At 37.6% G+C, this 23,019-nt stretch overlaps 1 protein-coding gene across 4 annotated transcripts in view; it reads right to left on the bottom strand.

The window, feature by feature from the left end:
• Window positions 1-14,894, bottom strand: part of LOC127144207 (uncharacterized) — a 28,496-nt gene extending 13,602 nt beyond the window's left edge. The window contains exons 1-3 of one of the 4 annotated variants that reach the window (XM_051079834.1): window positions 14,485-14,894; window positions 14,289-14,378; window positions 14,108-14,207 (exon numbers count right to left, since the gene is read on the bottom strand). The gene's annotated coding sequence lies outside the window, so the exon portion shown is untranslated. The other 3 variants (XM_051079835.1, XM_051079832.1, XM_051079833.1) reach the window with 3 other exon arrangements.
• Window positions 14,895-23,019: the final 8,125 nt, after the last annotated feature.

Here is a 23,019-nt window from a genome sequence, read left to right as displayed (position 1 = left end):
CCATATGAAGCCTTATACGGGAGACCATGCAGAACTCCTGTGTGCTGGAATGAAGTGGGAGAGCGGAAGTTAGTAGGTCCTGAGTTGGTTCAGATTACGACAAACAATATTAAGTTGATCAGAGAAAATCTGAGGAAAGCCCAAGATCGACAGAAAAGTTATGCGGATAAGCGACGAAGAAACTTAGAATTCCAAGTTGGAGATCAAGTTTTCTTGAAATTATCTCCATGGTGAGGTGTTATTCGTTTCGGAAGAAAAGGTAAGTTAAGTCCTAGATATATTGGGCCATATCAGATAACGGAACGAGTGGGACCAGCAGCGTATAGACTTGAGTTGCCAATAGAACTTGCACGAATACATGATGTTTTCCATGTATCCATGTTAAGAAAATATATACCAGATCCATCGCATGTGTTGCAAGATCAACCAGTTGAATTAAAAGAAGATTTGAGTTATGTTGAAGAACCAGTTCAGATTCTCGACAGAAAGGAACAAGTTTTGAGAAACAAAACGATTCAACTCATAAAAGTTTTGTGGAGACATCATGGAGCGGAGGAGGCAACTTGGGAACCAGAATATCAGATGAAGAAGAGCTATCCGATACTTTTCAGTTAAGGACATTCTAAATTTCGAGGACGAAATTTTCTAAAGGGAAGGTAAGTTGTAAACCCGATATTTTCTTGGTTTAATTTCTTTAAATTTGAAAAAAAAAGAAAAAGAAAATGGAAATTAAGTGTAAATATAAATATATATATTTATATATTAAATAGTTTTATTCAATTAATTAAAGAAAAGAAAGAAAAGAAAGGACAAAAAGATTTCATTTTCTCTTTTCTTCTTCTTCTTCTTTTCCCTTCACTGCCAAGAGTTTGAAGACATCCAAGTTCCCTTTATTTTTTTTTCTTTTTCCTTCTTCAATTTGCAGAGAACTTCTAAGAGAGAGTTTTGAAGAAGAAGAGAAATTTTACTAGAATTTTTAGGTTGAAGAAAAGGAGAAGAAAATTTCATTTTCTCTTTTCTTCTTTTTGTCCTTTCTTTTCTTTCTTTTCTTTAATTAATTGAATAAAACTATTTAATATATAAATATATATATTTATATTTACACTTAATTTCCATTTTCTTTTTCTTTTTTTTTCACATTTAAAGAAATTAAACCAAGAAAATATCGGGTTTACATAGCATGCTTATGAAAAACTCTTGCATTAATCAAGTCTCAAATCTAACTTTGCTTTAAATAATCTATTTGCTTAAACATTTATAGAAGCATAGCATTCAGGCACATTCTCATAATCTCATGTTTCAAGAAACATTTAAATTAAATGCTTTTGAACTTTAACTCAATCATGCTTTCTGTAACTCATTTCTAAACTTGAAACTCATGTTTCGTAAATAATTTCATAAATCTAGTGTATTCAAATGTTTAAACTCAAAGCATGCTTTAAAATATAAATTCTTAAATCATGCTTAGAAATTCATTTTGAATTTTATTTTAGTCACTTACAAATTTTGCCTAAGTTCTGGGTTTATAGATTTGCCTTATTTCTTCTTGGCATGAAAATTACAAGAAAACTTAAGTAAATCTTGGGTTCTAACTTAAGAAAACTTCTTCAACATCTTACCTTTTCCCTTTTCTCCTCAAGGGAACTCTGTTCTTACTAACCTCAACTTCTTTAAACTTTTTGGGTCGTTTTAGCTTGCTCAAGACTAGTTCTTCAAGCTTGTCCTAGCTCAACATGAGCTCCCAACAAATTCAGAGCCTAAAATAACAAGCCTTAACTTAACAAACTTGCTCTTAAACTTCTTCAATAAGGAAAAAGAAACTTGGACTTACTTGGATCTAACCTCAAGCTCTACTCTTTCTCTTTAGCTCAAACTTGCCAACACTCTTGCCTTCTCGGATGTCTCTCAACCAAAAACCTAACTGAAGCTTGGCATCGAACTACCCTTTTACCTTTCTCTGAGATATTTACTTTTCTCATTGTACGTGCTTGAAACCATGTTCAAGAACTCTAATAATTTTTTCTTCTGCTTCTAGTCTTGGTCGAACATGACCTTGAGATGGCCCAATATCTCTCTCTAAAATGCTTATGTTTCTCATTTTGGTCTGTCACAGTCTCGTGACATCCCGAGAGCACATCTTTAAACCATACTGTCTTTCAACACTATAGTCCAACATCGAAATGCCCCTGCCATAGCATCAAGATTTTCTCTATGTTTTTTATCTCGTCCAAGATTGCTCAATGCTAGCCCGAGATTCTTACTTCTTCCTTTCTCTGTCTATCCTCTCGATTGAGTACGACCGAGTTTTAATGCCTATATCTTGAGATTCCACCTTCATACACTTGCTTTACTTTAATTTTCCCCAAGATGTTATCCTAAGATCCTTGACTTAGCCCAAGACACTTGTGCAAACTCTTACCTTATCTTCTCAACTTTGTAGCAAGAAAATGAGAAGATACGGGTATTATAACTCTTCTCCCCTTTCGAAAATTTCATCCTCAAAATTTTAAATACTTAGTTAAAGAATGAAGGATACTGGCTTCTCATATTATCTTTTGTCTCCCAAGTTGCTTCTTCTACCTCATGGTGCCTCTAAAGGACCTTCACTAATGGGATTGTCTTGTTCCTTAGCACTTTCTCTTTCCTATTAAGGATTTGCATGGGCTCTTCCTCGTAATTTAGATCTTCTATCAACTCAACTTGTTACGTTTGCAAAACATGAGAAGGATCTGAAACGTACTTTCTCGGCATGGATACATGGAACACACTGAAGTTCTCGAGGTCTGCCATACAAAGCTTCAAAAGGTGCCATTGCAATACTAGAATGGTAGCTTTTATTGTAGGCAAGCTCCATAAGTGATTAGTGGGTATTCTAACTTCCCTTAAATTGAAGGACACACGCTCTCAACATATCCCCTAAGATCCGGATGGTCCAATCTGACTGACCATCTTTTTGTGGATGAAAAGCAATAGTGAACTTTAACTTAGTTTCCGAGGCCTTTTGCAAACTAGGCCAAAACTCAGAGGTCAACCTCAAATCTTTGTTTGAAACTATAGAGACTGGCACTCCATACTAACTTACTATCCTATCGACGTACAATTTAGCTAATTGATCTAGCATAAACATCACTTTAATGGGTTCAAACCGCACTGTCTTTGTGAATCTATCAACTATTACCCAAATACCATCGTGTCCACTCGAGGAACGAGGTAGCTCAAAGAGAAAATCCATGGTTATATGCTCCCACTTCCACTCTAGCACTGGTAGTGGATTGAGCAGTCCTTCTGGCCTATGACGTACTGGCTTAACCTGCTGACAAATCAAGCATCTGTCAACAAACTCTGTTATCTCTCACTTCATTCCAGGCCACGACCAATGTGAGCTTCCTCTAAGATAACATCCTTCAATTCTCTAACACTTGGAACACATAGTCTACCTTACCTATGGCTTCATCTGACCTCAACTCAAATTCAGTTTCTTGGCTTTGCTTGGTCTTTTCAAGCCTTTTCTGAAGTTGACTGTCTTCTAACTGCTTTCTAACAATCTCAGCTATCAGAGAAGACCTAACCTGAAGCTGAGCTAACAAGCTCCCTAAAATCTCTGTAGCCATAACTGCCTTGGAACTCTTTAGCTCTCTCAACAAAACTACTCGAATGCCACACAAGACAATCTTTGGAAGTCTCAACCTAGATAAGGTGTCTGCCACTACAATAGTCTTGCCTAGGTGGTATTCTATGGTACAATCATAGTCCTTTATCAGCTATAACCAGCTTCTTTGTCTCGAGTTTAGTTCCTTCTGATTAATGATGTATTTCAAACTCTTATGGTCTATGAAAATGTGGCACTTTTCACTAAACAAGTAATTTCTCCATAATTTCAAAGCCAAAACGACTGCCTAACTCAAGGTCATGAGTAGGAAAATTACACTCGTACTTTTTCAATTGTCACGAAGCATAAGCTATCACCTTTCCTTCTTGCATAAGCACACACCCTAGACCTTTTCTTGAAGCATCATAATAAATAGTGAACTCTTTTCCCGTAACAGGAAGTGTCAAGATGGGCGCTGAGACTAACCTCTTCTTTAGCTTTTGAAAGTTTTATTCACACTTTTTTGACCAAACAAACTTAGCATTCTTCCTAGTCAAAGATGACAAACATAATGCTAACTAAGAGAAATCCTCAATAAACCATCTGTAGTACCCTCTAAACCAAGGAAACTACATACTTATGTCACACTAGTTGGCCTTTTCCAACTAATAATTGCTTCTATCTTTTGTGGATCCACACTGATCCCTCCTGTTGAAACCACATGTCTTAAGGACACCACTTGACCTAACCAAAACTCACATTTACTGAATTTAGCATAAAGTTACTCATCGCATAGTGTTTGTAACACTACTCTTAAATGCTCATCATAGGCGTTCTTATCCATAAAATAGACCATAATTTAATGTATGAACACTATTACAAACTGGTCCAAATACGGATAAAAAAATATGATTTATGAGATCCATGAACACTGTTGGTCCATTTATCAGACTAAATGGCATCACTAAGAACTCATAATGGCCATACCTTGTTCTGAAGGTTGTCTTTGGAATGTCTGATTCCTAACCTTTCGCTGGTGGTATCGTGACCTTAAGTCAATCTTAGAAAACATTGTTTCTCCCCTCAACTAATCAAAAAAATCATCGATACGTGGTAAAGAGTACTTATTACGTATCATGACTTTATTCAGTTGCCTTTAATCTATGCACAATCTTAGAGTGCCATCCTTTTTCTTGACAAACATAACTACAGATCCCCAAGGCGATACACTAGGTCTATTGTGTCTTTTATCAACTAACTCTCAAACTATTCTATTAGTTCACTTAGCTCTCTTGGTGCCATCCTATAAAGCGCTTGTGAGATGGGTGCTATCCCTGGCAATAACTCAATGGTGAATCCCATTTCTCTATCAAGTGGTAATCCTGATATTTTCTTTGGGAACACATCCGAGTAGTCTCTCACTATTGGAACATCCTCTGGTCTTAACTCCTCTTCCTGCACTACTAACACATATGCAAGAAATGATGGCCACCCTTTCCTCAATAAATTCTCAACTTTTAGAGCTGAAATCAAACTGGATGGAACAACTTACCTTTGGCCTCAAAACACTACCTCTAGAAATCTTGGTTTCCTAATCACCTTCTTCTAATGGAAATTCATAGAAGCATCACATCTAACTCTTGTAACTCAAGTGGCAAAAGGTCCACTAACAAGCTGACACTTTCCACTAGCAATTCACAACCTCGCAATGCTTCACTAACTATCATTGTGTTACTAACAGGATTATAAATAAATAACTCTTCTTCTAAGTGCTCTAACTTTTTACCCAACTTACTCATAAACACGAAAGAATATGTAACACCAGGGTCAAAGAAAACATAAGCTGGGAAATTACAAATATCGACTATATCAGTAATAACATTGGTGTGGCCTTTGCCTTCTACTAAGTCATGGTGTACACCTTGCTCTACTAGCAAGAGCTTCCCACAACTCCCTTTTGCTCTGACCCACTAGTCCCCTGTCCTCTAGCCACTAAAGCTCTCGATTGCTTTACTGACAGGGAATTGACCCTCTGGTCACTTTGTAACTCTACCCTCAAATGTGGGCAATCTCTCGTAAAGTCGCCTGCCTACTTGTAGTGATAGCACACATCGACCCCAACAAGACTCGAACCCTAATTGAGTTTACCATAATCTTCGTATAAAGGCCCTCTGCCTGCATTAACTGCAGACTTTTGTCCTTCTCGAGATCCTACTGTCGACCTGACTAGCTGACTAAGAGTTCTTTAACTCTGCCTCTGAGAGGTACTCTCTAAACTATGTTGTCTCGAGGACAAACCACCAAAATGACCCTTAAAATCTAGCTTATTTGATACACCAGATGAGTATCTCCTCTAATCTTGGCTCCTAAAGCCACTCACACCAGATGTGTATCTCTTTTGATCTTGGCTTCTAAAGCCACTCACAGGAGCCCCCTTACTAGGCTCCACGACAATTCTAGAACTCTCGAAGCTCTACTCGACTTGCGAAGCTGTCTTTTGGGGTACAAATTTTATGACACGAACTAGTCTCAAACCTTTTGCATCAATCACTCTCAGATGCTATAATAAGCTCAGCATACCAAGAGAGCTCGATATATTTCCTCTCATACTCGGCAATCAATAGTGACCCTTGCTTTAAACTCAAAAAATCATCTTTTTTTGCTTCACTGTACGTACTTGGATAGTACTCATCCTCAAATATTCCTTACAAGCTCTGTCTATATAATGATATGGCGTCACTACGCCTCACTAGGATGGACTTCCACTATCCCTCTAGCTTATTCTAAAGTAGGAAAGTGACTAATCTAACCTTTCTCTCTTCAGGACAATCCATTAATTTAAAGCACTTTTCAAACATGCTTAACCATGCCTTGGCATCCGCCGGATTTGTTGAACTTTAAAAAACTAGGGCACCTAAAGCTTTAAGTGGCTTTATGTCAAACTTCTTCTCTAGATCACTAGACACTAAACCCACTGAATGAAATAAACGACGGAAAATCTTGTAAATTTGTCTACTTCTGGATTAACTTAAGCCCTAGGGATACTGGTTTCCCCTTTTAAATGGACCCTAGGTAGGATCTTACATTCCACCCTGCTCTTGCCTATGTTGCATGCTAGTACGCAGAGGCATAACTCTTATAACATACCAAGCTATTAGACATGTTATAAATGCCTTGAACTCAAATGCATGATGTTTTAATTATAAGACTCTAACTTTATCTTAACTTGCTCTTTTACTCTTGGCTCATTCCCTAGACTCCCTTAGGTTTAACTTAAGTATCACGCCCCCACCCCAAAGTCGCTTCTTGTAACTAAGTGAAGGTGTGCCGCGTAGATCTTTAACACTTAACACGCCGCGTAGCAAACACTGAAAGCCTAGTAAGCAGAACTACTTCTCTTTTATAACCTCGATGTAGGGCTTAAACGCCAAGCTTTATTAATCTAACAGTGGAATACGACTTAAATTTCATTAATCATAACCTTATCACTAAACCTTTAAATCTTATATGAACAAAGCATTTCTACTATTTATGCGATAGACACAAGATAACACAATGAATATACAATTTTTTCTTTATTAGCTTAACACTTTTACAAAGTTCAAACATAACTAACACTTTTTCTTACAACAAGACTTAAAACATAATCTTATGGTTTCCCTTTTCCTAGCACAAAATTTTCAACTTCACGTCTAGTTTACTCGACTCATTTGTTCCCTTTTCGCCATTGAGCTATAGCTTTTCGCACCACTGAGGATTACAATAGTCTGTGTTTGGGGTGCAAACTATTATAGTCTGGCTTATTATAGTTTACATTTAGGATGCAAACTATTATAGTCTATGTTATTATAATTTGTGTTTGGGATGGAGATTATTATAATCTGTATCATTATAAGTTGTGTTCGGCGTGGAGACTATTATAATATGAGTTTTTTATTATTCTTTTTTTTTTCTACATATATATTGTACATGAAATACACATTTTTCTTAAATTGATTTTATTAAATCTTGTTAATTATTGTATTCACTTAATAAATATAACTTCAAATTTGGTTTTTCTATATGCTTTTATGTCATGGATATTTATGGTACATAAAAAAAGATTCTTCAAATGATGTTATTGAATCTTGTTGATTATGATGTTCATTTCATAAAATTAGCTTCAACCTTGCTTTTTTCACTATTCTTCTTTTCCATGCATACATTGTACATGAAATTAAAAAAAAAATTCTTCAAATGATTTTATTAAATATTCTTAATTAGGATGTTCATTTCATAGATTTAGCTTTAATCTTGGTTTTTCACTGTTATGTTTTGTCATATATATGATACATGAAATACACATTTTTTTTCTTAATTTTATTTCACTAAATATCATTAACTTTGACCTTAATTTAATAAACTTACCTTTAATCTACGTTTTTCATTACTCTTTTTGTCATACACATATATGGTACATGAAAAACACCTAATTCCTTGTGGTACCTTGATATTATGTGACATTGATGTAATGTCGAGTAACAATATACCTGGCGCTTTCAAAATGTCTAGTACTCTCGTCTGTCAGGTATATCATTTGACCCCAAAATAACATCAAGTTATATAATTTCTCATATATTTTTTTATGTCAAATAAGATAGTTGATCATAATACGTTTTAACGATCAACTAAGTTTATACTTGACGTTGATTTCCTATCATAAATGGTTACTTTTGACACTTTATTTTGAAAAATCATCAAAAATATAAAATTTGACAAAATATTTACACTTCATAGAAAAATGAAGTGTACCAATTTTTGTCTTTTAGTAATTTTTTTTATATAGAGTATCAACAGTTTGTCAAATTTTTCTATTTTGGAAAAAATCTCATTTATTTTTGTCAAATATATGGTTATCTTGACACGAAATAATTGACAAGTTATTTAATTCTTGACATGTTTTCACTATCATGTATGTTTCTTTTTTCAAATTGAATATAGGATTTTTTTTTCTTTTTTCATTTCCTACGTTACATGTATTTCAATCAGACAATTTAATCAACAAAGTTAAGCAATTGCACATTTGAAACCAATATATCAATCCAGTACACCCAACTAGCAATTTCATTCTTCTATTACATATATATGTGAACAATTTTAAAATTTACAATAATATCTCTATCAACCTTGAACCAATTAATATGATAATTCCAAAATTACAAAAGAATCGGTCCAACTTGTCAAAAAATCACAAGACTACGATTCTACTTGAATAGACAAAACTTAGTTAAAGAAGCATGAAACTCAATGACTTTGAAAGATCTTGGCTTCAAATACAAACTTGGATTCCACAACTTAAACCAAAATACAACAATGTCAAGTTAAAATGGGTTCACATAACAACATTTTATCAATTAGGATCAAATGTGCTATACAAACAATTACAACGCAAAAATTTTATCCGCCCCATCTTTGCCACAAATATATAACCTACGTACAATGGCTATGAACAAAACATTTAGATAAAAAAGGTTTTGGGTATCCTCATGTAGCTAGCCATATATAAAGTTAACATGCATACTTCTACGAAACATTTGGTCTAATATACACTTTATGGAAAATAAAAATTGTTCATATTACATTAAGAACCATCAAACCATGCTCGATAATTGAAAGTCAAGAAAACCCATCAATATAATGACGACCACAAACAAAACAACACAAAATTCATCAACAAAAATACCGAATTAACTCAAACCAAACAAAACCTTTAGCAATACCATAACAAAAACTAATCTATTACTACCGTAACTGTAGGATAGTCATATCAATTCACTTATACAAAGTTTATACATTCTAATCTAATCAAATACTTAGTCCAATAATCTTAACCAAATATTTGAGACAACCTGAAAACACATTAACCTAGTTCAAAATTATATTGAAGAGCTTAATACCTAAACTTTATAAAATGTAGCTATCTTATTTGTTGAAACAAGTACGACAGAGTCTAAAACTAGTTCAAACCTACAACCAATAAGTGCCACACCCTCTCCTGGATTACCTGCTAGCTTAGATCGAAAGACGGCGTGCAACCGACTGACAACAATTTTCTCAACCGATATCTTTCGACTCTGCTGAAATCATTAACGTGATAAACTTGCTAATCTAGTATAAAAGCTATTATGCATGCAATACAACACAGCGGAACCTAGACTAATCATAAACATACATGAAGTGTAGCCCGAAAATAACTGATTTCTTGAGTAAACCTGGAGACACCTTAGCCAAAACATAACCAACAAAGGTTTATACAACTGCATCTCCTAAAGCTTGCACAAACTGTGGAGTATCTACATCATATAGAGTTATATACATCATAACACAATAGACTCTATGCACAACTTTAACCACGTACTGGCAATCAATATCAAAGCTTCAGCAGACTAAGGCAATCTATCAGGCACCGGAAACTCGATCTTTATCTGGAAAGTGGGTAAAAGATTCTGGAAGGGTAAGCTATAAAGCTCAATGAGTGACTCAATTTAAAACTAAAAATTTAAAGGGAAGAGCACGTGAAAGCTTACACATATAAATTTATTTATAGAAATTGTAAACATAGACATATAATAGTAAGAATAGCTTCCTCAAATACTCAGTATATACGTCATTTTAACTATCATGACAAATCTACGTTGTGTAGGGCACACTCAGTACAACAAACGTTTACAAGCTCTACGATAAAGTGGGGCCCACCCAGCTATAATGCCCCCAAAATTAAGATAATTTTGAAGTCAATTATATTAGTTTTGCTTCATTAGATTTAATTTATGGGGCGTTATTTTAAATTCATTTAATGGAAATTATTTGATTTTTGTGGGAATTGAAATTAATTAAATATTTGTTGGATGAATATTTAATTAATTAGAGGTTTTGGCATGTGGTGTTTGTTTAGTTTTTTATTCAATGGTAAGCTAACAGAATTAAGTAAAGTTGTGGATTTTTTAGTGTTGTTGAAGTTGAATTAAATTAAATAATTATGGATGTTATTTAATTAAATTTTGGGGTGGAAAGTTTGTTGAAGAATTAATCTTGGATTTTTTCCAATCAATGTTGAATTGGTTTCAACCCCAATTTTTAGAAAGTTAATTAATTTGGGAGAATTTTTGGATGTTAGCCAATCGCTAATTTTATTAATTAAGATACTGAAATTTCCTTTTATGATTAGGATCAAGTTAATTGGAAATTTTTTACTATCAGCTAGGGAGTACTTTGGTAAGAGATTCTCCTACTAGACATTCGAACTGAATTTAAGAGACCACATGTAATTATGATTATGCATTGATGGTAGCTAAAATGCATAACTTGATGCTATTGGTGATGACTGTCATTATATTGATGATTGATGATGATGATTGATGTTCTTTTAAGGCTGGTAGTATGTTGATGATGATAACTGTTGATGTTGATGTTGATGATGCATGATATATTAATCACATGATTAAAACGTTAAGATTAATATTCATGTCTTGTTTATGATGTTTATGATATGTTAAATGCTATGATAGGGTGTTCTGTTAACTTTGTCTATTAGAGTCGTACCCACATGGGTGTCCTTCAGAATCACCACTTTTTTTATTACTGTGTAGTCTAACAGGATTACCAGTCCATTATGACATTGACATTGATATAGACATGATTACGAGTGATTCGACGGGGTCACTCATAGCCCGGTTGTCTTAGTGTTTCCTTCGGGTACACAGAAGACCAGTTTGTCCTAGGTGTTCCTTTGGGTTCACCGAAGACCAAATATGTTCCTATAGGATCACAGATTGCACGTGTTTGGGAATGTGTCAGTTCAGGTTTATAAAAACATTTTCTCGAGAATGTGGAGGGAGGCTACATCATACCACAAGTTTGTCTGTGGGGTTTCGAATATTGAACGGCTGACTAGTTGACCGAGCAGAACAAGTGACGCATAATCGTGTTTGAAAGGTTATGATTGTGACACAAGATAGGTCGAGTAATGTTCGAAGATAGGGTGAAATGGAATGTTGTTGGCAAAGGAAATATTGATCTACCAGGAGCATCAAAACTCAACGATGTTTGACTTGTGAAAGGGCTATCAGTAAACTTGGTCAGTATCAGCTAGCTATGTGATCAAGGGTTCTTTGTTAACTTCTCTAAAGAGAGATGTGATGTAATGGATAGAGAATAGTAAATAGTAATGACAGGAACAAGACTCTTGGATAATTGCTACCATCGGAACAAGGCAAGTCTCGAGTTGAGATGTAATCTGTCTAGGTCAGTAGAAACTATATTGTGGCATAAACATCTTGGCCACATAAGTATGGCCAAAATCTACGAGACTTAGAAGGTAAAGGTTGTACATGGCTTACCTCTGTTAAAGTAGTCAACCAATATGTTTTACTCAAAATGTCCTGCAACAAAGCAGACAAAATTCTCACACAAGGCGAGTGATCATGGATCTTCCACTCGTGTTCTGGAATTACTGCATCTAGACTTGATGGGGCCAATACAAGTAGACAGCCTTGGAGAAAAATGGTATGTTCTGAATATAGATGACTATTCCTGATATACATGAGTGCAGTTCATTAGAGAGAAATTAGATACCTTCAAGACTTTTCGTGCATTATGTTTACAAAGTCAAATAGAGAAAGATCATAATGTATGTAGGATTTGTACTGATCATGGTAAAGTGTTTAAAATTTTGCAATTCACTGAATTCTATCAGTCAAAAGGGATATTCCATGAGTTCTCAGCTCTTATGACTCTATAAAAAAATGGGATTGTAGAAATGAAGAATCTGACTCTACAAGAGATGGCAAGAGTTGTGTTGCATGCAAAGTCACTACCTCTTTACTAATAGGTAGTGATTGTAAATACAGCATGTCATCTTCATAACCGTGTAGCACAGTGCCCTTGAACTATGCTCACAAATTATCAAGTATGGAAAGTGTCACACCCCCTCCCGGACTACCTGCTACCTTAGACCGAAAGATGGCGTGAAGCCGACGAACAACGCTTTTCTGTACCTGTATCTGTCGACTCTGCTTAAAACTTTCATGCGATGAACTTGCCAATCTAGTATATAAACTATTGTACATGCCACAAAACACAGCGGATCCTAGGCTAGTCAAACACAGCTAGTCAAACACATACATGAAGTGTACCTCAAAATTTATTGATTTCACGAGTAAACCTAAAGACACCTTAATCAAAATATAACCAACAAAATTTACACAACTACAGCTCCTAAAGCTTATACAAACTGTGGAGTATCTATAACATACAAGGGTGTGAATACATCACAACACAACAGACTTTATGCCCAACTCAAAACACGTACTGGCAATCGATAATGAAGCTTCCGCAGACTAAGGCAGTCTATCAGGCACCGGGAAGTCGATCTCTACCTGGAAAATGGGTAAAACATTTTGGAAAGGGTGAGCTATGAAGCTCAGTGAGTGACTCAGTTTAAAACTATGAATTTAAAGATAACAGCACGTGAAAACTTTACACATATAAATCTGTTTATACAAGTCGTAAATGTAAATGTGTAATAGTAAGAATAGCTTCCTTAAATACTCAATGCATGTTCATCATTGAAATCTAGCAAGACATATCAAGTATATCAAAGCATTTTAACTAACATGACGAATCTACGTTGTGTAGGGTACACCTAGTACAACAACGTTTACAAGCACTACGATGTAGTGGGGCCCGCCCAGCACTCCCATCATCTTTGTCGTAGTGGGGCCCGCCCAGCACTCACGACAGCATCGTTGTTACGGAGTACACTCAACGTCAACAACGAAATCTAACCAGTGTGCACACGGTAATCTCTAGCCTCAGGCTCAAGATCTCAGTCATGTAGTTAATGAAACTTTCATGAATCATCATAAAATATTAAAACGTGCCTGCTTATAAATTTTACACAAAGCTCGAACTTTACTCAGCTCTTTCGTGGAAAATTGTAGTTCTTAAAACAAAACTTCATACTAATTCATGCTTTGCTTAAAATATTGTGGTTTCAATACTTTCCAAACATTTAATATCTACGTGCTAGCATAAATTTCTTTAAGAAATCTAGTCTCCAAATGTATACTTGAAAATAGTCATGAAATTCAAATACCTTTCATGGCTTCGTAAATAAACATTTATCGCATTCAATCATAATAACAGTTATGGAAAATATTTCAAAGTTGGTTTTGTCACTCACAGTCTTGGGCTAGATCATTGGTCTATAAGCTCGGTTTAATTCTTCTCGGCCTGCCAACAACCCAACCGAGTATTAAAACCCTAAACATTCTGGTTTCCTAAAGATATACATAACATGTCGCACCAAAGATGACGCTCACGAAAACAAAGCTTAAGAAATAAAATCCTATTTCAACAATTCTCTAAAATTTCCAGATTTCTAACATAAACTTCAAAGGATTATAACTTTCTCAATACTTAACCAAAATGAGTGTTCTTTATATCAAACTCTTCCTTTTGAGATCCTCTAAAACTTACATGAAGACATATAAATCTGATTCCCCGTGCATAAACACATATAACCCTCAAAACAGAACCACTTCCAGAATCGCGCGCACACGACCTCTTTAACTTGTTCCTACAATTTAACCAATTTTTAGTCGTTTTTCGTTTACAATTTCTTCATGAAAGTTGTAGTAAATTGAATAAGCTTTCCAACCATATCAAATAGAAATTCTAACTCCACCGATACACTCTGAAATACAAGAAAAACTAGAGACCTCCTGATTTCGAGTGAAAACCAACTGCCCTGTTTTCTTCATCAAAAAGCACCAAATGAAAATCCGAATTTGCTCCAACGTTCTTCATAAAGTTTGTTTAAAAATGAGTTAACTTTCAGTAAATGTAAATCTCACCTCTTAATTCCTTTTGAAGAGTTCAAACCGAATTAAAAACCAGTGATGTGCAGAATGAACTAAAATTCAGCCATTGATACACTTTGCTTGAGTTCTCCTCCTCTTCTTCAACCTAAAAATTCTAGTAAAATTTCTCTTCTTCTTCCAAACTATCTCTTAGAAGTTCTCTGCAAATTGAAGAAGGAAAAAGAAAAAAAAAATAAAGAGAACTTGGATGTCTTCAAACTTGGCGGTGAAGGGAAGAGAAGAAGAAGAAGAAAAGAGAAAATGAACTTTTCTTCTACTTTTCTTCTTTTTGTCCTTTCTTTTCTTTCTTTTCTTTAATTAATTTAATAAAACTATTTAATATATAAATATATATATTTATATTTACACTTAATTTCCATTTTTTTTCTTTTTTTTTTCCACATTTAAAGAAATTAAACCAAGAAAATATCGGGTTTACAGAAAGGATGAAAGCCAAACATTAAATACTTCCATGTATTTGGTTGCTAATGTTACATTGTCAATGATAAGGACTATCATCAAAAGTGGGACTCAAAGTCAGATAAAGGCCTTTTCATTGGTTACTCTGTCAATAAGAAAGCCTTTCGCACTAGAAGAAATCTAGCCTTTAATGTCAGTTGGAAAAAATGAAAACGAAGCTTTAATGTCGATTTTCAAAAAGCAGATGTTTAATGTCGGTTTTAAACCGACATTAAAGAGAAAGCTTTAATGTCGGTTTAAAACCGACATTAAACATCTACCTTTTGAAAATCGACATTAAAGCTATGATAATTTTTTTTTTTAGAAAAAATTAAATCTTTCTCTCTTACTTTACCCTTTCTCATGCCACACGATTTCTTCCTCACTTTCAATTTTTTTCTTCTCTTTTCAATCTCATCTCACTTTCTTCCCTCCATTCTTCGAACAGCCTCCGCCGTCACCACCATCGTCATCCCTCGTGCCCAGCTCATGACCAGTCGTCGTCGAATACTCCTTTTGACTAGTTTTTTTCTTCGATTGTCGTTGTGCTCGCCACCACCATCAGGTAAGTTTACTTTGGGTCGCTCTTCTTTCTTTCGATTTACCTCAACCTCTCTTAGTTCCTCAACCTTTGTTTAAATAGTTACTTAAGACAGACACACCCAAGCTCACAACCGCTACTAAACCCTACACTTCTTTTCAACTCTTGAATTAATTAAACTCACCAACTACAAGTGGGGTTTGCATTTGCTACGATTATCAATGTCTTTTACTTTACTAATTGCCCATCAATGGATGCTAGGAGCATTCAACAAGACCATCAGAAACTTCTATTTTCTCCTTTGGAGGTATTTCGGTCTTCCTACCCAACCCCACTCTTTTTCATTGTTTTTCTTTTAATTTCATTTCTCATTGTTATTCTCGATTTCAACCAGTCAATAGTTGATATCGAGACCAACCTTTTATTTAACCATGGTTTATTGTGTTTACTCTATTTTTTAATGCCCACAACATGTTTGATGAAATGACTGAATGATGACATTGGTTTTTCTTTTGTGTCGTTGGTTGTTGATAACAGTTCATTAGTCAGATTGTTTGATATTTTAGCTTGTTGGTTGGTTATTTAATATTTTTCTATCAAATGGGTTGATATTAAAAAAGATGTAGAGGTTGAGTTTAATATTTAATATTTTACTGATTGGTTTATAATTGCACTATTTCCATCTGGAAATTTGTTTCTTGTAATGGTTATTCTCCTATGATGCCTTGCTTCTAATCTAGTATTATTCTACTTAGCTTAAATTAATTTTATTCAATGTTTCCTTGTTGTGTATTGTTTTACCAGAGGAAACCAATGTTTTTCGAGGGATCTGAATTCATTTGCTAATGTAAATTTCTTGGTTCATTTCATTCATGGGATGAAAATTCATAGAAACCATCTACTTGATGGGATTTCTTGGTTCATTTCATTCATGGGATGAAAGTTCATTCATGGGATGATAGTTGTTTAGCTCCTTCCAAATAGTTTCAAAATGTTTGCTTTAGTTTAATTTTTGAAGAAGAAACTTATCATTAACTATAATGGAAGAAAGAAATTGAAATCAAAGAGAAAGTATTTTCATTTGGACATTTATTCTAAGATCAAGATTTATAAGATTGGTTACCATCAAATTTTCTCTAATAGTATCTATTTTGAACGTAAATTTTCTTGGGTTCTACCACCTAGAAATAATATGATCTAAAACCCATTAGTGATTTGCTGCCAAACATAATTCATCCATAATGGAAACTATGTGTAACGACCCAACTTTCCAGACTAAGCTGAGGTCACTACTAAATACCAAAACTCGACCACACAACATAAACTTTAAAACGGACCGGTTACGATTCATTAAAAACGTTAGAAACATTACAAAAAAAGAAAAACAGTTTCGGGCCCTATTTTAAATCAGTCATAAACGTCTCAAATAAAAACTCAAGTCATCAGTTCAAAATCACAAACCAAATATTCTGACAAAAATACATAGCGGAAGCAATAAGAAAACCAGACGCGTCCATATGGCCTTCACGCGTCCTTCCTGCCTCTCGTCGGTCTGCCCCTCGCTGTGCCCTTACCTGAAAAGTTTAAGAAAAGAAAAGGGTGAGTATAAACATACCCAGTAAGGGACCCACTACTGGGCCCGTTAGGGAACAACAGTTAACTTCCTATTCAGGGGTACCCTACTTAACAGTCTAGTGGTTCCGTAGAACGCACATATCAGTCTAGTGCTCCCGAAGGATGCACACATCAGTCTAGTGCTCCCGAAGGATGCACACATCAGTCTAGTGCTCCCGAAGGATGCACACATCAGTCTAGTGCTCCCGAAGGATGCACATATTAGTCTAGTGCTCCCGAAGGATGCACATATCAGTAAGGCACATTACCCCATAGATGAAGCTAACCGTTACCCCTCAGTCCATACTAAACCGTCTACAACAGTCATACCCCATCAACACTCATATTACAATTTCGCCATAGGCTTTGCCAGTCAGATAGTACAGATTTAAACAACTACACCCTCAGTTGCCATACGCGTAACCGTAACTTCAAGGTCCATCGACATGCAATTCCAATCTACCACGTAGCCCGTTAACATAACCACACTATACCGAACATCTAGCATCGGGGTCTACTAGTAAGAAACTCCTTATACCCGATAGCGCACAAGTTACAACTAGCGATCGGATTTCTCTTACATCAGACAAGAATATAATAACAATGCTTAAAAGTCAACACACATATATTTATTCGGTACAATTACCAACGTGTAATCCCCTGTGGACTACTACGTTTCCAGCCTCGCTCCGAGGTCCAATAGTAGGAGAACTTACGTGAAACTTGGTTATGCCCCTCGATCGAGTCCACGCTCAACGGATCCACCTGAACGTAAACACAAGGGTTTTTAAACTATGATACTAGCAGAAGTCATTTTACTTGGCCCTAAGCAACAACCGTTGACTTACCCAAGTAAAAGAAAGCTATCTCCAACCAAGCCTGCCGCGGAACCCGAAAACTTGAACGTCAACTCCTTAATACCTTCAAGGGATAAAAGGTAGGACCAAATCTTATTTCAAATATTCAAACTCGAATCGGATGCAGCAACCTTAGGGAATTCATCAAAACAATCCTTACCGACAACTCACCGTGACCCGGAGTGGAGGAAGGAAGGCTTAGGTGGCTCGGCTCGGCTCGGCTTGACCTCGGCTCACAGCTCGGCTCACTCTCGACTCGGCTCGGCTTGGCCTCGGCTCAACTCGGCTCGGCTCAACTCGGTTCGGCTCGACTTGGCCTCGGCTCAGCTCGGCTCAACTCGGCTCGGCTCGGCTTGGATCAGTTTACGGCTCGGCTCGGCTCGGCTCGGTCCTCGACTCGGATCGGCTCGGCTCAGTTTTCGGCTCGGCTCGGTCCTCGGCTCGGCTCGGCTCGGCTCAGTTTTCGGCTCGGCTAGCTCGGCTCCACACAGCCGGCTTGGAGCCGGTTTAACTTCCACACCACCCGGCGGCGGAACACACGGCGGCGATGGCAGAAATGGCTTGCCTGGCTACTTACGTCGATGCTAGTATTACGACGGCCGACGCCGTACCACCGAGGCAGAGACGGTCGATGGCTGGCCGTTCACGCGGAACCCAGAAGAAGAACGGTCGGGGATGGCTGTCGCTGGGTGCTTCCAGTCGGTGATGTGCGGATGCAGAAATGGGCGGTCGACGAAAGCGTGCGGATGGCATCTGCGTTCGTCGGGTGAAGAAGCTGAAGAGAAGAAGAAGAAGAAGAAGAAGAACGGCGGCGTCGGGCGGCTGTCGGGCGAGGAAGGGAGAAGGAGAAGGAGAAGAAAAATTTCACGGGGGGGGGAGGACGGCGCGCGCGGTAAGTAGGGTTTTTTTTTTTAAAAAAAAAATATATATATATATATATATATATATATATTAAGTTAAATAAATAATAATAATAATAATAATATTTAATAATAATAATAATAATAATAATAATGATAATAATAATATTAATTAATACTAATGTAAATAATAATGTTTAAATAACAATAATAATAATATTAAATAATAGTAATAATAACAATAATAAATTATAATAATAATAATAAAAGATAATATTAATATTAAATTATATATAAAGATTACAATAAGTATTAATGATAATAATAATATAATTACTATTATATTATTATTATATAAATTTTCAAATATTAATTTCAGAATTTCAGAAATAAATCCAAAATTTAAAATTCCCGAAAAATTACATAAAACGGTAAAAGTTTACCTCGAAAAATTCGGGGCGTTACATTCTTCCCTCCTTAGGGAACTTTCGTCCTCGAAAGTTTTATTCCTCGAACAGATCGGGATAACGGGACCTCATGTCATCTTCACGCTCCCATGTAGCCTCTTCTACCCGGTGATTCCGCCATAAGACTTTAACCAGAGGGATTTCTTTATTCCTCAACGTTTTCACCTCTCTAGCAAGCACCTCAACGGGTTGTTCAGCATAGCTCAAGTTTTCATCAATCTCCAGTGGCTCGTAATCCACTACATGGGATGGATCTGGCACGTACTTCCTCAACATAGAAACATGAAACACATCATGAACTGTCGAGAGTGATGGTGGCAACGCCAAGCGATAAGCTACAGGGCCAATCCGCTCTAGAATCTCAAACGGCCCAACAAAACGGGGACTCAACTTTCCCCTCCTTTCAAATCGTAAGACACCTCTCATAGGTGTTACCTTTAAGAACACCTTGTCCCCTACCTCAAACTCAAGATCATTCCGCCTCACATCTGCATAACTCTTCTGTTTACTCTGAGCGGTATGCATGTGTGATCTAATCTTCTGTATCGCTTCGTTGGTAGATTGAACTAACTCAGGGCCCATCAATCTCTGCTCACCCACCTCACCCCAGCAAACTGGGGATCTACAACATTTGCCGTACAAGGCCTCAAATGGTGTCATGCCAATAGTAGCCTGATAACTGTTATTATAAGCAAATTCCATCAAATGTAAGTGGGAGTCCCAGCTACCTGGAAATTCCAATGCACACGCTCGCAACATATCCTCTAGAACTTGGTTCAGACGCTCAGTCTGACCGTCAGTCTGTGGATGGAAAGCTGTACTAAAGTCTAACCTCGTGCCCATAGCAGTCTGCAAACCTTTCCAGAATTTGGAAGTGAAATGGGCATCTCTATCAGAAACAATCGACACTGGCACTCCATGCAATCTCACTATCTCAGACATGTACAGCTGTGCCCACTTACTAGCAGTATAGGTGGATTTACCCGGAACGAAGTGCGCTGATTTGGTAAGTCTGTCCACCACAACCCAAATCACTGTAAAACCCCTCAGAGTTCTCGGCAGTCCTGTAATGAAATCCATGGACACGTTTTCCCACTTCCATTCCGGTATGCTCAAGGGTTGTAATAAACCCGCTGGTTTCTGCCTTGGTGCCTTAACCTGCTGACACACCAAGCATTTACTAATAAATTCTGCTACTTCCCTCTTCATGTTACGCCACCAATAAACCCGCTTCAGGTCCTGATACATCTTCGTACTACCTGGGTGCATGGAGAATGGGGAACTGTGAGCCTCAGATAATAATTCTGTCTTAACCGCACTATCTGACGGGACACAGAGGCGTCTCTCAAACAAAAGTCCACCATCAGAGGATAATGAGAACTCAACCGCTTGCCCTGCCTCTGCTAGGCCACGTTTCTCCACCAAATAAGGATCGTTACTTTGAGCATCAATGATCCTTTGCCTCAAAGTCGGCTGTACCGTCAACTGGGCTAACTGCATAGTGACTGCCCCCACTGACACTGCAATCTCAGCCCGCTCGAGATCCCGATGCAATGGGGCCTGTCGAGTAATAAGTGCTGCTGAATGTGATACCTTTCTACTAAGAGCATCAGCTACCACATTTGCCTTGCTTGGATGATACAGTATCTCACAATCGTAATCCTTCACTAACTCAAGCCACCTTCGCTGTCTCATATTCAATTCTTTCTGAGTAAAGAAGTATTTCAAGCTCTTATGATCCGTGAATATCTGTATCTTTTCACCATTTAAGTAATGCCTCCATATTTTCAAAGCAAAAACCACTGCTGCCAACTCTAAATCATGTGTAGGGTAGTTCTGCTCATGACTCTTCAACTGACGAGAAGCATAAGCGACCACCTTACCCTGTTGCATCAAAAAGCAACCCAAACCCTTCTTGGAAGCATCATTATAAATCACAAAACTGCCAGAACCATCAGGTACAGTAAGAACCGGTGCAGTAACTAGCTTCTGTTTAAGGTTCTGGAAACTGTCCTCACATGCCTTGCTCCAAACAAAAGGAGCTCCCTTCCTGGTCAACTGAGTAAGAGGAGTAGCTATACGAGAAAAGTTCTCCACAAACCGTCGATAATAACCTGCTAAACCCAGAAAGCTACGAACCTCACTGACTGTGGAAGGTCGGGTCCAACTGGTGACTGCCTCTATCTTAGCCGGATCCACAGAGACTCCAACCTTATAAACCACATGGCCCAGAAAGGACACCTGCTTCAGCCAAAACTCGCATTTCGAGAACTTTGCATACAACTTATTATCCCGAAGTGTTTGCAAAACCATACATAAATGCTTCTCATGTTCGGCCTCCGTCTTGGAGTATATCAAGATATCGTCGATAAACACGATCACAAAAGTATCTAGGAACTCCCTAAACACTCTGTTCATCAAGTCCATAAACACTGCCGGAGCATTCGTCAAACCAAAAGACATCACAATAAACTCGTAGTGTCCATACCTGGAACGAAATGCTGTCTTTGGTACATCACCATCCTTAATCCTCAGCTGATGGTATCCCGACCGAAGATCAATCTTAGAGAACACTGTGGCTCCCTGTAACTGGTCAAATAGATCGTCGATCCTGGGCAAGGGATATCTGTTCTTTACGGTTACCTTGTTCAACTCCCTATAGTCAATGCATAGACGCATCGATCCATCCTTCTTCTTAACGAATAAAACTGGCGCACCCCAAGGTGACACGCTCGGTCGAATGAATCCCTTATCAAGCAATTCCTGTAACTGCACCTTCAGTTCTTTCAGCTCTGCGGGGGCCATTCTGTAAGGGGCTCTGGATATAGGAACCTTGCCCGGCTCCAACTCTATGGCAAACTCAACCTCCCTGTGCGGAGGTAACCCTGGAAGTTCTTCAGGAAAGACATCTGGATAGTCCCTCACCACCGGTTCTGACGACAGGGATACATCGACCTCTCTAGTATCCACCACGCTCGCTAAGATACCCCAAGTACCCTGACTGAGCAGTTTACTGGCCCTGATGGCTGAGATTACCTGAGGCAACGACTTTGACCCTCCTCCCTTAAATTTAAAACTAGCCATCGAGGGAGGGTTAAACGTTACCTCCTTACGGGAACAATCTATGCTGGCGTGGTTAGCGGCCAACCAATCCATACCCAGGATTACATCAAAGTCGAGCATGTCCAGGACTAACAGCGTTACTTCAATCTCATGGCCTGCTATCTCAATCTGGCAGGCTTTCACCTTTTCCTTCGACAACATACACTCCCCGGAAGGAGTAGATACTGATAGAACATGGTGTAAGGGCTCTACCTCTAAGCGGGCATGCAACACAAATGCGGAAGAGATAAAAGAATGTGACGAACCCGAATCAAACAAAACTAAGGCGTAATGCCCCAATACTGGAAGCGTACCTGTCACCACCGTGCCTGCCTTCTCAGCCTCAGTCTTGTTGGTAGCAAAGACCCTACCCTGATGTGGAGCACCTGCTCCCTGATTCTGCGCGTTCCCCGTAAGTCTCAACGGGCATCTATCAGCTGTATGACCCTCTTGCCTACACTTAAAGCAAGTCCTGGTCCCGAATAAGCAACGGCCCAGATGGTGCTTCCCACAAGTGGTACACAACGGCTTCCCTCTGGCAGCTTCCCCTGCCTAAAAAGGTTTCTGCTGGAAGCGGCGAAACTCACCACCTGATCTGAAGTTCCGCTGTGGCACTGGAACAGGCTGCT

Source organism: Cucumis melo, chromosome 12, assembly GCF_025177605.1.
Source record: "Cucumis melo cultivar AY chromosome 12, USDA_Cmelo_AY_1.0, whole genome shotgun sequence".
Taxonomy (NCBI): domain Eukaryota; kingdom Viridiplantae; phylum Streptophyta; class Magnoliopsida; order Cucurbitales; family Cucurbitaceae; genus Cucumis; species Cucumis melo.
The sequence above is the reverse complement of the archived record's forward strand: the minus strand, read 5'-3'. Positions and strand labels throughout refer to the sequence as shown.